The sequence below is a fragment of the Mesocricetus auratus genome, unplaced genomic scaffold (assembly GCF_017639785.1).
Source record: "Mesocricetus auratus isolate SY011 unplaced genomic scaffold, BCM_Maur_2.0 Super-Scaffold_100011, whole genome shotgun sequence".
NCBI classification, from domain to species: Eukaryota; Metazoa; Chordata; class Mammalia; order Rodentia; family Cricetidae; genus Mesocricetus; species Mesocricetus auratus.
Window position 1 is genome coordinate 32399561 of NW_024429195.1, and position 17344 is coordinate 32416904.

Genomic DNA, 17344 nt, shown 5'->3' on the forward strand with positions numbered 1-17344 from the left:
GCTTATGGAGTTTTGAGCTTGTCAACTCATACTTGAAGTGTGGCATTTAATCCACATATATTTATTTTAGAAGAACAGCCAAATCTTAAAAGAGTCAGATGAGTGTGACAGAACAGATGGGATGTCTGAAAAATGCAAGTAATATTTAATATAGCATTGTGTGGACAAGACATGACTTGAAAAGCACCATCTTCTGCCATTACGTGACAGGAGGTACAGTAGAATTAGGATCATTCAGCGTGGTTCTGAAGGTCCAATCACACATAGTTTCACAAAGTTCTGTTCAGTGTGTTTCAGAAAACTGTATTCACCAGATTGTTTAAATGAAGTGTCTTTGTAAGAGTATCTGAGGCAGACACTAAGTAGGTCCTCTGAGCACCAGTCTCACTCAGTCTCATTTGAGAAGAAGGAGGATCAGAAAGAAAAGCTTTATTCTGTGACCAAAGAATGCAGTAGAGCAAGCATGGCTCCCAGATCAGCTTTTTGTCTAGTGTAGAATCTAAGACAGTCTGTATCAAAGAAACACAAAAGAAACCTGTAGAACTCAACTGCACTTAGTGGACACAATGTAAAGCAAACTGCAGCCCTACATCTCCTCTCCCCACCTCCTTTCTTCCCAGGAAAGGGGCTCCCTACATCTCCCCACCTCCTTTCTCCCTCCTTATCACGACATCTGCTACCTACAAATCTTTAAAGAAGGCATTGGTCCTTGGGATTTCAGGTGTCTGTGCTTGCAGGTGTCTCACCGGTGTCTCAACTTGTATGAAGCTCTAGCATGCATAACAGCAGTTCTGCTATCCAACTCTGTAATTCCTTAGTAATCCAAGGTCCAACAGCATCTCTTTCTATTGATTGCTCTTATTTTCTGAGCTCAGTGTTAGCTCTAATGAATACCAATACTCTGAGAGCTCTCAGACAACCCTGGGGTAAGAAGCCGATTATTTCAGGAGTCCTGGAGATGTCCACAATGGACTCTACAGGGTAAGAGCTGGCGACTTCCTTCTAGGAACAGACCAGGATGGAATCACCACACTTCCACAGTTTTGTGAAAATATGGCATAAGAAGCCATAAGAAGATGATGTACAAATTCCTTTATATTCAAATCCCAAAGACTTCAATAAACAGGTTGGAATTCTCACCAGTTCTGCGATAACACAAAGCAGGTGGCTGCTGACACCACATCTCATCCAGCTGAGGGCTTTCTAACATGATGTATGTATCCTCCATTGCTCCCAGTTGCATTAACCCAAGTGCAGAAGTGACTCTTGACTCCACCCTTCCCTTTATAGTCCAAAGTCAACTCTTCAGTGGGTTCTTGGATACTGTCTTTTAGACACCCTGTTGCTCAGACTCCCTTATCTCAACAAATACCATAGTAGCCTCAGCTCATCCTGGCTGCTCACAAGAATTCCAGTAGGCTCCTAAACTATCCCTGGTCCTTCTCACTGAAGTCAGAAAGCGTATGCAACTTCTCCAGTCACTTCTGATCCTATCCCCTCTTTTATGGAGGAATACTTAATTATTTCCAAGTTTAAAGTCAGGTCCATATAACTTGAATCTTTCCAGTCTCTAGATTTGAAATCTCTGTTTCTTGTTGTTATCAGGGTCATTGCCTCACCCTTGACTCTCAGAACTAAACTATACTAAGTTTTTCATGTATTTGAGAATTTTGAAGGTCACCAAGGATACTTTGCTCTGCTGTCCTCCAGCTGGAGAACCGCAATTCACCCTTCATTCTTCAGGTTCAACTGTATTTCCTTCACAGGTCAGCTCTCTTGACTGACTGCTCCAGAAACACCTTTGGTGCTTTTTTTTTTAACAGTCAACAGTTGAATTTACTAGTCCAGTGTCATCAAATAATTCCAACAGATTTTGGAGATTAGTGGGGAAATTTTACTGGAAAGTTTAATTAAGGAAATTAATGCTTGATATAAAAATATATCTCCACAAATATTTATAGAGAGAATGAATTAATGGTTTAAAAAGTCAAATACCAGGCATACTGAAAATATGTAATCAGATTTCCCTAGAGCTTGAGAAATGATGAAAACCTCATGTTTCTTGAATCTCAAATCATGGTTAAGGAAAGTAAGACACTGTGTGTGTGTGTGTGTGTGTGTGTGTGTGTGTGTGTGTGTGTGTATGAGGGAGGGCAGAGGACAACATTAGGTGCTGTTCCTTAGGCACAATACACTATACACCAAATTTTTGAGAGAGGGAGCATTTCTTACTGGCCTGAATCTTGCCAAGTAAGCTAAGTTGTCTGGACATATAGTCCCACTGACCTGTCTGTCTGCCTTCATTTGTATAGAAACAGTTACAATCAGGCCACTGTGCCCAGCATTTTCACATTAGTTCTGAGGGTCAAACTCAGGTCCTCATGCTTGCAAGAAAAGTTTTTTACTGACTGACATTTCTCCTCAGTTCAGTAAGACATCTTTTAACAGCCTCTGAAATTAAGAATGTATTTTATATTATTTATCTGTAGAAAGAAAAATCAACAACATTCTAACAAGATAGTTGTAAGAGAAGCCAAGTGTTCCTGAACTGTAGACATGAGTATCTTTAATTTTTTAAAGAAACATGATGGCTCACACTTGTAGTTCTAGTACTTAGGTTGCAAAAAAGAGTCTGTCTCATGTATAGAAAAAAATATATCAAGGGTTCAATACATCTGGGAAAAGTTCTAGATATTTCAGAAAAAAAGTGAAAACTAGAAATGAATCAGTCTGTCATGAAGATTATAGTCTAATAGCACAAATATGGGAAAATTGAATATACCAAGTTCTGAGGACTCATAACTATTTCTGAACATGACCTAGCAAATACTAGATGTTAAATAATGACGAGGATATGTGGCTTTGAATTAAAGCTGAAGCAGACATTAATGTCACCACTGTGAATATGCCTCTACAGATACTTAGAGAATATCTGTACAGAGATGATGTATACTTTCCAAACAGCAGAATTGACTATGTATCATACATCAAATGTTTACAAATAGTAAGTTTTTCTTAGTAATTTTGCCTCTCTCCATTTCCTCTTACATTCAGTATTCAGTGAACAGCCAGGATAAAGCTGAATGTCAGAGAGGTCATGGTGAGAACAAACTGGGGCTGAGGGAACAGCCCCATGGTACGGTGGCACGGTATTTGCCAAACAGTGTGCTCAACTCTGGGTTCAGTCTTGAGATCAGATAAGTCATGAGAATCTTGTTGCCAAGTGTTGAAAGAAATGCCGTTATCCATATCCCTTTTAGTCCTTTTGTTTAACTGTAAGGGATTCTATGCTGGTGTACTACCAAACAATGGATTCTACAAGAGCAAAGTTCACAGCACAATAGGTATTCCAAAGTGGATGTCAATGCAGAAGGAAATAAGACCACTTAGGAAACAGAATGCTTGCCTTGTCTTAATATCAAGGCTAAATTTAACTCACAGAAGATATAAAGTCTTCTGTAGATTCTTGCTTATTAGTAAACCAGAATCCACAAACACCTTTAACAAAGACTTATCAGTGCAATATCTCGTAATACTATGAATCTACAGATAATAAGTTTACCAATTTATTTCACAAATACTTTTAGGGTCTATTCTGTATGTCAGACACAGTTCCAGGCATGCAGGTAAATTTTAGAATTAGAAAAAAATGACAGTACATAAAGTATAGTACACTACAGAAAATAAAAATAAAGCAGTTTAATAAATACATGTCTATTGTAATGCCCTGATAAGGTGTGTTAGGAATGATGGCATAGCAGTACCAGAAAAAAAAGGTCTTAAGATGGTGTGGGAAGGCATGGCTTTTCTCCTAAGGTGACATCTGTGTGAACAGAGAGGCATTTGGAGAGGTAGCTGCAGCTCATCACAAAAGTGCTAGGGTCAGGTTAAATTTATGGCTTAGAAAATAATAAAAGGAGGAGCTGAAATTACAGAAATTCTGGAAATGGATGGATGAATGGAGTCATAGATCTATAAGTCAATCTATAAAAGCTAGATCATAGATATTTGATAGAAAATAGGAAGGTTTACATGACAGATGAAAGGCAGATAGAATAGATAGATGATAGATAGATAGATAGATAGATAGATAGATAGATAGATAGATGGAATCCCACATACTTTTCTACTTAGTTCATGCTAGATGGTATACTGCAAATGTCCTGTTCCCTTGACTTAATTTTGTACAACTTGAGAGATGGAGCTCCTCTTGAATTAACAGATGTCACTAATGAAATTACATAGAAGTTCAGTTTGATTTTTCTTCCTGTGTCCCTGATCTACTTAGTGTCAATTTTGTGACTACCAACTAGCACTAGGATTAGTCCAGACATACAGACTCACACAGATAGATTGTTAACCATCAGTTGTTAATAAAGACCACATTAAGGTTGCTTCAAAAGAATGTGTCCAGTCATGACTTGTAGCAGTGTTAAGGCTGTGGACATTTTCATTGGTAGTAAAAACTCAAATGCTGTGTTGAAGTGGGCATCACTAAAATGGACAGTGAAACTTCTTCCTGGCATGCATGCCTCCAGTAATTCCTTTCCATGTTGAATCCATGTTCTAAGTACTTAACAGAATACTGCCAAAGTAAAACTGAGCTATTTCTGAGACTATAGTATTGACACACTGAAATTCCCACGTTGGAATCTTTGGTTACTTTGTCTTCCAGAGTCCTACTACCATATCAAGAGGATGCTCAAGCAACGCTTAAAGTAAGACTCTGAGTTCTAACTTAACACATAGCAAAACTTTGAAACATCCCTTCATTGGTCAAACATTCTAAGAGAACGTCTAGAAGACATGTGACCAGCCAGTGACATACACTGAGGCAGAAGCTCAGCGTGCTATGAGAGATAACAGGTGTATATTAACATTTTTCAGACACTAAAATGAGAAGGTGACTGGTTACACAGCACTATTATGTATAGGCAAATACTGAAGAAAGACTATCAAGGTTACCATATTGAACTCTTGGTATGGTGCACACAACTATAACCCTAGCACTTAGGAGACTGAGAGTGAAGATAATAAGATCAAACTTTAAATGCCAACCTTGACTATTTAGTAAGTTAAAGGGCAGCTGGATTTATCTACTGAGACATTCTATAAAACAAACAAAAACAAGTACAATCAAACTTTATGGCCAAAGATTAGGCATTAGATGCTTTAAAAGGAAGAAAGGAAAAGGTTTGTTTGTTTAATAATTACTTACCACTTGAAGAGTAAGTGTGATAATAAGTTAACCAGTTTGACAACTCTAAAAAAATTAGAGCTTCTATAGCCTGAGGGCAGAAAAAGCTATGGCCCAGTCCCTAGAGTTGACCATGAGACTCAAATCTTCAAAAGCAGGTGTCACCGTGGCAGCTGTGTAACACCAGGATTTGGACTGAGAATAGCAGAACCAATGCATTGCAACACTGTGAATCTCCCTGCCACTTTCTGAACTCTGTGTCTTTACAGGTGACCCTCCCCCTATTCAAAGTCAATTATAGCTCTTTGTCTGAATGTGATGTGGGAGTAAAGAAACATCCTTCCTCACTGTCTCAAAGATACTTCCAAACCAGGAACTGAATTAAGTCTCCACACACCCAGTCTGGGAAGGGCGAATCTGATAAGGAAAGGAAGTACTCTACATTTTAAAGGAATGATGACATCCATAATTCTGAACCAATAGATACTAGCATCATGTACACAAGACATGAATGCCGAGATTGCTAAACCAGAGAGGCTGAACTAAAAGGTTGAAAAGAAAGAGTTAAAGAAAGACCAGCATTGCGCAGGATTTAATTATCCAACAAAGAACCTCAGAGGGCAGAATTGCCACATTTTAAGATGGCCTCTAGAAGTTTTCTAGAAGCTTGGCCCTTGAGAAATGAAATAGATTCACCTGGATATTCTGAAAGGAAAGGAAAAATATTTTTTAAGATACTAAAAGAAAAGAAACCATGCATTTATTTTGGAAGGCTGGAGAGTTCATAGGCACATCTGCAGGAAGTCAAAAGTTTTCCAAGATGCTAGTAAGTATGCTGTTCAGAAGAGTTAGGACCCCTGAGGAGCTCAGAGATGTCTGAGTGGAGGCAAGGTCACATGACAGAGGTGTTTTTGCAGACCTTTGATTGACGATGGAGAGAGAGAAACTGAAATAACAGAGGGAGATGGGAACAATTATTGCAAACCACTGACTTGTGGGAGTCATGGCAGAAGGGACTTCTAGTTATTTTTGATATGTTCATTTTTTCAGCTTTTTCCAAGTGAATGCTAGAGGTCCTGGTTTGAAAATCAAGTAAGGAATGGACTGTAGAGTATGACTGCAAACTGTTACAAACCTAACTGGGAGGAACCTCAAATGTACTGGTAAGCTCAGCGATGGTATTTTCATTAGAGCAGATTAATAAACGCTTAAATGTATATATGTATGGGCCTTAAGATACAGCATAGTTCATGTATTTTTCAGCTGGATAAAAACATGTATGTATAATCTTCATGTCATGTTAACTTCCTTCTCCCCATCATAATACAATACAAAGTGTTTGAACCATATAGACAACTCGCAGAATACTCAGAAACTGTTCTGGTTTATGTATTAATAATAACATGGTAGTTAAACCAAGAAGTGATAAGGGTGTTGGGAATTTTGGACACACACACACACACACACACACACGGGTGCACACATTACACATTTCTAAAGTTTGGAGACAGATCTAACAAAAATCCAGAAACCTCCTATACAACTCAAAATCTTTGAATATAGTGTGTTCTGGCTGTGTAAGAACTTCACATTCAACATGAAGAAAGAATCATGAATCATTGTATTACACACCTCCATTGCTAAGAAGGAATCAATATGTTTCTAACAGGTCTCTCTAGATTTAAAGGAGAGCATATTCTGCAAGTGGAAGTTAAGTTTTCTGCTTATGGAGCCAAACAGAAGCAGATCCCACCATATGAGAATATCTGTGAAACTCCAAAACCCCAGTGCCCTATCGGAGGCACCAGTAGAAGTATCAAAGCATGGGCCATTAGGGTTCTAGAGCAAAGTCATATCATTTGAAAATGAGACTTACAGAAATCTTGGACACAAGTTTCTGAATTGCCTAGCAGAGAATATGGTCAATATCAGGAACCTGATGATATTGAGGGTCTATATAGCCACAACTACCTATCTATTATAAAATAGATCATTCCAGGTGCAAGTCATATGTCTAGATGAATCCCAATAGTAATCCATCCTAAAATATAAGAATTAACTATGGAATTGTGATGAGCAGGGCTATGAGACACAAAATACTAAACTAAATGCTAATTAGTTGCCCATACCCTCCCATGGTATTGCATAGCACTTCTTTGTCAGGTTGTACTCATGACCAAATGTAAGAGGAAACAATTACACAGGAAATAGGAAGGTGTTAGGCTACATATATAGGTGGGTTGGCCTGAGCTATACATGCCTACTACATGACAGAATCACTCATCGATAATTCTGAAAGATAGTGGTGTTGGGAAATGTTCCTAACTGGGAGAACTTTGGGCAGTGGCAGTGGTAATAGTATGAGCCCAGAAAGTTCCCACAGAATCTTTGTGTCTGAACACAGGACCCAGCAGGTTGACCTGTGTGGGGAGGTGGTTCCTTTCTGGTAATGGTTGGAACTAAGGTTGGTCCTTTGCAGGTGAAAGCCTGGCCCAGCTTCTGATCCTAACCTCTGCTTGCTGATCCAGCCAGTGTAAGAAATTCTGCTGCTTATTCCTGTCACCAACAGGCACCTTTGCCATGTCTGCTCAGCCATATCTACTCTGCCATGTCTGCTCTGAAGCTTCCCTGAAACTGTAAGAGAAAACAAATACTTCCTTTGTTTTTTGTTCATTTATTTTACATACCTAGCAGCTTTGCATCCCCCCTCACCTCATGTTCCTTCCCCCCAACTCCCATCTACCCACCTCCTCATCCACTCTGCCTCCATCTTCATTCAGAAAGGGACAGGCCTCCCATGGGCTTGAACAAAGCATAGCACATCAAGTTGAGGTAGGACTGAACTCCTTCCCCTGCATAAAGGCTGGGTGAGGTAATCTAGCATGGGGAAATTGGTTCTCAAAAGCCAGGTATGAGTCAAGGGGATCAAGATCATGATGGGGGAACCCACAGAGACAGCTAACCTGAGCTCATGGGAGCACTTGGACTCTAGGGAGCCTTCATGGGATCAACCTAGGCGCTTGGCATGTGTGTGATGGTTGTGTAGTTTGGTCTGTTTGTAAGGCTCCTAGCAGTGAAATTCTTCCTTCTTTAAGGTAGCCTACCAGACATTTTGACACAGCAATGCAAAAAGTAATAAAAATAGCGAACATAGACCTCATTATCTCCATGCAAATTGAGAACAACACATGTGTCTCAAAATTCTGTGGTTGTTTAGAAACTCAAGGAGGAGTATTAGAAAGTTAGCAGCAAGGAGGCAAGAAGGTTGAGGGAACAAGAATCGGCAGGGTTATTCAAGCCAGATGGTGTAAAGTTATCCATACCACATGCCACTCCCAGCAATATTTGTCATTTAAGAGATTTTAAAGAAACAAAATTAAAAGACCCCCCAAAAAACCATCACAGAAACAAAATAGAATGGTATTTGCCCAGGACTGGGGTGGAGAAGATGGAGGGTTACTGGTGAGAGAATAGAAATGCCCAGTTGTAAGATGAAGTTCTGATACTTCACAATGATAGGGTCAATTATGCTACATGGTATATTTACGTTTTCTAGGACTGCATTAATTGTAAATGTTCTGAAGACTACACATACCAAAAGGCATGTTGTGAACTGGAAAGGTATCAGTAACTCAGAATGTGTTTATTAACTCATCACACATTCATATGTACATTCATTATCCTGGATACCTTACATGTGCATAATTTATTGTGGTTTATACTTCAATTCAACTTAAACAAAAGAAATGGAAGACCTGATTATTAACATAGCAGACTCTGCTCCTTGGTATCCTTAGTACTTACACAAAAGACTCATGAATTGAGTCACTCAACAAGAGGAATGGTATATCTGCATGGGACAGAAACCTGAACTCTTGCTCAGTGAATACTGTTTAGTTACTGCCACTGGCAAATGTTCAGTGTGTCAGCAGTAGATATCGATTCTGTGTCCTGTATGTGTCACCATATATCAAGAAGGGTAACATATCTATAAGTTGACAGTTGGGCCCCTTCTAACTTTAAAGGGACAGCAATTCACCTTCAGTGCTATCAAAGTGAATTCTAAATATGAATGTACTTTTCTCATCTAGAGGTCCTCTACTAGCACCATTAGCCAGGAGTGTACTGAGTTTGATCACCAACAAGGAACCTCACATAGCATCAACTTGAACCAATTGACCCTGTGCAGTAAAAGAAATATACTGTGAGTATGCAGACTTGGAATCCACTGGTTATCACAAGCCATCACACTCAGTTGGACTGGGAAGATGATGGGAGAGTACTATTAAGAAGACATCCAGGATTTTGCTTCAGTGTTTATTTGTGGGTATCTGCTTCTGCTTCCATCAGCTACGGGATGAAGGCTCTAGGATGGCATATAAGGTAGTCATCATTCTCATTATCGGAGAGGGTCATTTAAGGTAGCCTCTCCCCTATTGCTTAGATTGTTATTTGGGTTCATCCTTGTGGATCTCTGGACATTTCCCTAATGCCAGATTTCTATTTAAGCTTATAATGGCTCCCTCTATTATATTATCTCCTTTCTTGCTCTCCTCTATTTTTCCCCGACTCAATCTTCCTGCTCCTTCATGTCCTCCTCTCTCCTCTTCTTCTCCCCTTCTCTTTCTCCTAACTCCCTCTCTCCTCACCCCATGCTCCCAATTAGTTCAGGAGATCTTGTCCCTTTCCCCTTCTCCTGGGGACCACTTATGTCTCTCTTAGGGTCCTCCTTGTTTCCTAGCTTCTCTGGCAGTGTGGATTGTAGACTGATAATCCTTTGCTCTATGTCTAAAATCTATATATGAGTGAGCCAAAATCCTGGAATCCAGTTGCAGAGAGGGAGGAGTGATGGGCAAAGGGGTCAAGACCAGGCTGGGGAAACCTACAGAAACTGCTGACATGAACAAGGGGGAGCTCATGGACCCCAGACTGATAGCTGAGAAACCAGAATAGGACTGATTCACACCCCCTGAAATTGGGTGTCAGCTAGAAGTCCTGGGCAATCTATGGAGCCTCTGATAGTAAATCAGTATTTATCCCTATTATACAAATGGACTTTGGGAGCCCATTCCACATAGAGGGATACTCTCTCAGCCTATACACACAGGGAGGGCCTAGGCCCTGCTCCAAATCATATGACAGAATTTGAAGATCCCCCATGGAAGACCTCACCCTCCCTGGGGAACAGAAAGGGGATGCGATAGGGAGTTGGTGGGGGACAGAGGAGGAGGAGAGAGAGAGGGAACTGGTATTGACATGTAAAACAAACTTGTTCCTAATTTGTTTTAAAAATTTTTTTAAATATTTTTTAAAAAAAGAAGACATCTGGTAGGTGAAGAAGAAGAAAAATGCCTCCTGTGTTTCATAGTACAGTATATATCCTATATTAACCCTTACAGTACAGGGGTCTGTCCTCAATACACAGAGCACTCAAGTCTAATATGTAATTAGTGGAAATAAAAGTGATCTTACCTCTGTCACTCCCACTGACTTGGGGAACTTTTGCTGCCCATACTTGCAGGGCTAGAGGGTTTGATGTTCAAACTGGAATGATTTCGCCAGAATTATGACAAATATCAAACCTTAGTTACTAGCAGGGTGTTGGTGGCATGTGCCTTTAGTCCCAGTACTTGGGTGGGGGCAGAGACAGGAGAATCTCTGTAAGTTCAAGCCCTGCCTGGCCTACAAAGAGAGTTCCAGGACAGCCTGGACTGTTACACAGAGAAACCCTGTCTGAAAAAACAAACAAATACACTGTAGTTACTGCATGATTAGCTTGTATTCTGCATTCACAAGCCCAACTGCCTCAACTGAAATTATTAACCTTGCTTACAGAAATCATCAGAGTTATTATGATACATAAGGCAAAACTTTTATTTCTTGAAATTCCTCTGCCAAGTTTTATAATAAAGGAATAAATGAGGCAATCATGAACAGAAAAAGCATGGAGATCCTGGGATAATATGCCTCAGGGATAAGAATCTGGGCCATCAGTCAGGCGTTGGTGGCACACACGTTTAATCCCAGCACTCGGGAGGCAGAGGCAGGCAGATCTCTGTGAGTTCAAGGCCAGCCTGGTTTACAGAGCGATTTCCAGGACTCCCTCCAAAACAATACAGAGAAACTCTGTCTCAAAAAATCAAAGAGAGAGAGAGAGAGAGAGAGAGAGAGAGAGAGAGAGAGAGAGAGAGAGAGAGAGAGAGAGAGAGAATCTGGGCCATCATCACAAGATAAATCACCCACCCCTCAAATATGCTAACCAAATTTTTAGGAATGGAAGGCACAGGTAGACTATGAAAGGTTCCCATTGCAGTCTGAGGACTAGCCACAATAGTAGTGACTGCAGCTCAGCCCACTGATATTCTTTTGAATTTCTCTAGCAAAAGATGACCATCAGAGTCCTGAAGACACAGGTTACTGAAAGTGAGGCCAAGCAACACCAAGGGAAATCTCTAATGAATACTAAGCCCTAAGTCTTTAAGTTGCTGGAAATTGCTGTCAGACAAAGATGCCTCTAGCCCAAAACCAGGCTTCATGCAATTATTGACAGAATAAGATGGTCGTTGTACCCAAGAGAATGCCTGGAGCCCCAAACGAGCTTTCTTCCAATGAGTGGCAAATCCTTGGATACAGAGGATCTTCTTCCCTGGAATTCTATGGAATCACTTTAAAGTTCTCACAGGATTGCTGGGGTATTTGCTGTGATTGTATTATGTTTCTTTTACCCAAGGCATTGATTTCAAAGGTATTCCCCAATACCCTTGTACACACAAGTCACCATTTCAAAAAGCCTTTCTCTTGGATTCCAATCTACATCAAAATATTAAACATTATTATTAAGCATTTGGCATATGCCAATTCCACTATAATTAGCCTTCTTCAAGTAAATTCTGACATTAATATTAAAATACCCTCAATATATTCAGGGAAACAGAGGCTTGGAGAAATGTAATGCCTTATTGCTAGACTCCGGAAGTGAGCTAGCTTGTGATACACAAGTGGCTGATTATTCTATCATGTGAAATCATACAAACAGATATATTGTGAATAGGATGGTAGTTAGACAATTGGTAGAAAGTACATAGGAGATAGATAGATATACATGGACAGACAACTTATAGAATAGGAAGATGGTAGATAGACAGTAGAAAGATAATAGATAAGTTATAGATAGAAAAAGATGGATGAGAGATATACAATTGATAGAAGAAAAGACAAAGAGTATAGTTAGGGTTAGAAGAATATTCCCATGAAGAACTATACATGAATGAAAACTAGACGTTAAAGATGTGAGAACAGGGCTTTGGAGGAAATGAAGAAAATGGCACATTTCAGGTTGGGATTAGCCATGATGGTGACAGCACCCATGGATTTACATACATGCACACAAATTTACCTGAGCCATTACCACATGTTCTCCACTATTCTTCTTTTTAAGATTTATTTATTATGTATACAGTGTTCTACCTGCATGTATGCCTGCAGGCCAGAAGTGGGAACCAGATCTCATTGAAGATGGTCATGAGCCATCATGTGATTGCTTGGAATTAAACTCAGGACTTCTGGAAGAGTAACCAGTGCTCTTAACCAGTAAGCCATCTCTCCAGCCCCCTCTCTACTATTCTTTACACACACACACACACACACACACACACACACACACACACACACACACTGCTTCTTGGCAAGAAAAAAATTAATGGAAAGCTACAATCCTTTAATTCCATAATGTCTTCACTGCATATGAGAAATGGCAAGGATGAAGCAATGGGTGGGTAGCAATGGCACGGGAAAGCAATGCAAATCCCTCCCAGGGCTACTGGAGTGAAGCTGCCAGTACAGGAATGCTATGCCCCTGCCCTGCTATGTTGGTTCATTCCTGGAGCTCTAACCTTTATAAGGGGTTTGCTTAATGACAGAAGTATTCAGCTGCTTCCCTCAACCAATTAGAGTAAGGCTGTTTGGATTATAATTGGCCTTGACACAAGTCTGCTTAAAGAGATTCCCCAAGAATTATAGAACTCCTTTTAGAGTTTGACTTGGCTTAGGGTAGGAAATGTAACACAGTTTTTGAATTTTCTGTACCAAGCCACAGATATCAAATACACTTTGCTTTTTTGACTTATAATCACATTACAAATTGAACATTTCCACATGTACCATTTGGCAAATCCAAAGTGAATGATTATGAAGATCATAACTACATAGATCAGGTAAATTTAGAGTTACATGTTTAATTCACCAAATGTATTTTCTCAGGTCCCTTGACATCCATGTATGGTATGTTTATAGGATGTAAAGCCATCATTCCACATATAAAGCAAAAGTGTATGCCTTCAAACACTACTGCCAGGTCAGGTTATAAGTCAACATAATATTCAGGAGGTGTAAATCCTAAGAAGGGATAGATATTCCTAAGCTAACCCTGAGGAAATGGCTAATAATAACAGGTTGAAATTGAGAAGAATATGATTTGGACTAAATATCAAAGGGAGAAAAAGTAAACACCTGGCTACAATAACTGCTGGCTCTGAAGTAGTCCTTGCAGGAAACAGAGCCTTCTTCCTTACCCAGAACTCTGAAAATGACGTGTGATTGCTTGGAAACCCCTCATAAGGGGCAATTTTACCTCAAGAGTGGAAGAAGATATTTTTTTCATTTTGATTTCTATGACTTAGTAAGAAAGCCTCAAAAATAATCCTGTAATTACCCACTAACTATTCCCCGAACTGCCTTTGAGTGTGTGTATTATGTGCCATGTTCCTTCACAGCCAAGACAAACTCCACAATGTCATAGACATGCCCTAACTTGGGATTATTTTTCACTCAAACTCAACACAATCCTTGGAGGTCACTTGGTCTCACTTATCTCTGAGAATGTCTCCTTATAACCTAGCATTTTCTGCTCAGCAATATAACTCACCACCCTGGACACCAGCATCATTCTCTCCATCTCTCTAACAGAGATAGAGTCTTAGTTTATAGATGGAACAAAATCTCAAGTACAAATGAGTCAGAATCTCTCATATTCACAAACTGATTTGTGACTTCTCCCCTTCTCTGCAGAATTCAAAGTCCTCTTCTTGCTTCTACGATTGGGAAGAACTATCATAAAGATGCCCTGGATCTTTTGGGGGCACCTCCTATGCAGTCATCCTTGTCAAGATGCTGCTGAATATCTCCTTCCCTGCTCTCAGAAACTTATTAAAGTAGATGGAAGCAAGTCCCATACTTTCTATGAGAAGCACATGGCCATAGAATAGCAGCAAATGCTCTGGACGAAGAGTGGAAGGATTATATTGTTCCAGTGGTGTGAGTAACAAACAAAGTTTTCCTATGAAACAGGTGTCTTGGCCAATGTCAGAGTGAACCTGCTTCTGAGTAAGGCACCTTCTTGCTACAAATCAAGGAGAACTGTAGAGAGGAAATGCAAATCTATTCTGGGTGCATTTGGATGCCAATAGAAATACTCTCAACATGGGTATTTTTTAAAGGAGAGGACGTTCCTAGACTAGTACATAGTACTGTGCCTCAGTGGTTAGGGTCCAACAGAGATAGCAGAAACTGAAAGCTTTTAATTCTTGCTAAAGAAGATGACATATGATAATACGTTGTCAGAACACCCTTAAACAAAGAAGGTAAGAATTTCAGGACCAAAGAGTCTGCATAACACAATTTAGCATCTTGCTACTCTATGTGCCCTGCAACACAAATGCCATATTGCTCTGAAGAACAAATGCACCGAACAAAATAAGGAGACTGAAGAATATGGCTAAACTTTTGACCAAGAGAGGAAAGGAAGCCAAAGAAAAACTACCAGGAGCAGATCACCAAGAGACAGGCTGTCCTTGCTAAAAGCTTCTGCTTCTCAGTCACAATGAAAACTAAGTTTTTAAGAGTAACAAATAAATGGAGAAATGTTGAATCTAAAAATAAGATAAAATATCTCCTACCCCAAACATACTTTCCTCCTCCTACATAGCACTCCTCCAATCAGCTCTGGAGAAAGCAGAGTTCACTGCCTAAGAGCATGGCCCAGACACATCTAGAGTGGATATTGACAGAAAAACAAGTGTGGGTTGTAGCCTGGGTGACCACATATATAGTACATGTGTGGGGCTCCCACAGCATGGAAGTTGTGTAACTGAGAAGAATAAAGAAAGAGCTTGTTTGGGGTGTAGGGAACTAGAAATGACCTTTCCAAACTGCAATACATAGAGCAAAACTTTGAGAGACACATGATTTTGATTCAAGCATGGCCTTCTGGCTGTTTATAAAAGTATTTTGCACCAAGTTGAGTGGTACTGTACCTTGAAAGTATTATCCTAAACATAGGCATTGGAATCCAATGCCCTATTCAACATTGTCAGGAGATAAGACATCATTCATGAAGGTTCTCCCTGATGAGTGGGCTCCTGTCATCTTCTCTGGTCTGGTCATTTTTTCCAGAGTGGGTTTTGTGTTGTGCCTACTTTCCTTCTCTTCACCCATGAGATGATGTACCAAGAAGGCTCACAGGTGATAATCCTAGCTCTTAGATTTTTTTTCAATCCACAATCATAAAGAACAAATGTGGTTTCATTTGTCATTTACACAATGGGGGGTAGCAATTACAGTATCTCAGATTAAGACAGAAAACAAAAGAATCAACCTTCCTATATTCTCTCTTACAACTAGTTTTGAGTGTGTGGTAAGTGTTGTGGCTTGGGCAGGCATCTGTGTGTGCTCTTGGGGAGTCCTTCTCCATTGCTCTGCATTTGCATATTCAATTCTTAGGAAATGTTCTGTTTCAATTCACATTCATCAATTCTCTGGTAGGTTCTCACAAGTGTCTGTAACACTTTGAGGTAGTTATAAAGTCACTGTGAGAAGTCAGAGAAGATACTTGTAAAAAGTGAAATGTGGCTAGAAACAGAAGGCTTCAAAATGATACTTTTCACTGCTTTCTACTTACAAATGTGAGCACCCTTGTGTTTGCAGATACACAGTGTACACTTTGATAACAATTTAAAAATCATTGATATTTACTCTAAACGGCAGTTGCATGCTTGAGAACCATTGAGCTAATCATTCTGTTTCTATACTTTAGCCTTATATCTGATGCTAAATATTCCTACATTATAAAATCTTTCTGTTGCCCCCTTACCCAATTGCAGGATACATTTTTGCTTTTTTTGTTCACAAATTAGAAATGTGTGGTCATCTGGCATCTTCAACCTTCATGTGCTGCTCCCCTCTCTGATGCTTCTGTTTTTCTCTACAAACTACAGATCCTACATCTAGAAGTCCATCTCATATTCTGGGTTCTTCCCCATCTATTTCTGTGGCCTTCTTCAATTGCCTAACTAGACTACAGTATCTTTTAATGTTCATCCTACTGATATCTGCTGAGGCTCTGAGACTAATTCCCATATCATTTTGTGTTTCCATAATTTCATAATGGTCAATAAAAGCTTCACACTTCTCTCTTTTGTGGGAGAAAAACAAACCCATAAGCCCCTGCAGACTCTACTTACAATGAAAGCTTTATGTATTTCTTCTGTTCAATGTCTACGGTAACTTTTATAAAACATTAATGATGGTTTATAGGTGGTTCTGTTTTCAAGATTTTACTTTTACATAGTATCATGAGAATTTTTCATGTATTCCATTGTTTTTATAGTATAATGTTACACATGTCTTTAAAATATACTACTGAAATATTTTTACTAAGACCATGACATGACTGAGCTTGTGATTTGAAAATTAAATCTGTTGATGATTTGAAGGGCTGATAGGAATGGAAATAGACTCAACCAGAGAAACCAGACAGAAATTTATTTGATGAGACAGGCAAGCTACAAATCCTAGAACCATGTATGGCATTGAGGAAAAGAAGAAATAAAGGCAAGGGATTAAATATAAGAGAATTTTGTGAGGGACCTGGCAGGTGTCTGTGAAAGATTCCATGCTGCCTATAAGGGAGAAGCATGGTTTCTATTAGATGAAACAGATGCAGAGATGTCACCAAGAGCAGTTAAATAGAAAACAGAATCCAATCATACACCAGTGTAACCATCAGGGGGTTGTTCAACATGCAAACAGTAGCCAACCGAGTCTGTTTCATGCCTCTGGAAAGCAAGCCAAAGGAAATGCACAAAATGCATA

General features: G+C 39.6%; 1 long non-coding RNA gene across 3 annotated transcripts in view; it reads left to right on the top strand.

Annotated features, from left to right (window-relative positions):
• LOC121143222 overlaps positions 1-15490 on the top strand; it is a 28710-nt gene extending 13220 nt beyond the window's left edge. For 2 of the 3 annotated variants that reach the window (XR_005880412.1, XR_005880410.1), the window contains 4 exons: positions 6248-6360; positions 7677-7833; positions 9289-9401; positions 14264-15490. This is a non-coding gene — a long non-coding RNA (uncharacterized LOC121143222). The remainder of the gene's footprint in view (positions 1-6247; positions 6361-7676; positions 7834-9288; positions 9402-14263) is intronic. The other variant, XR_005880411.1, reaches the window with a different exon arrangement.
• Positions 15491-17344: the final 1854 nt, after the last annotated feature.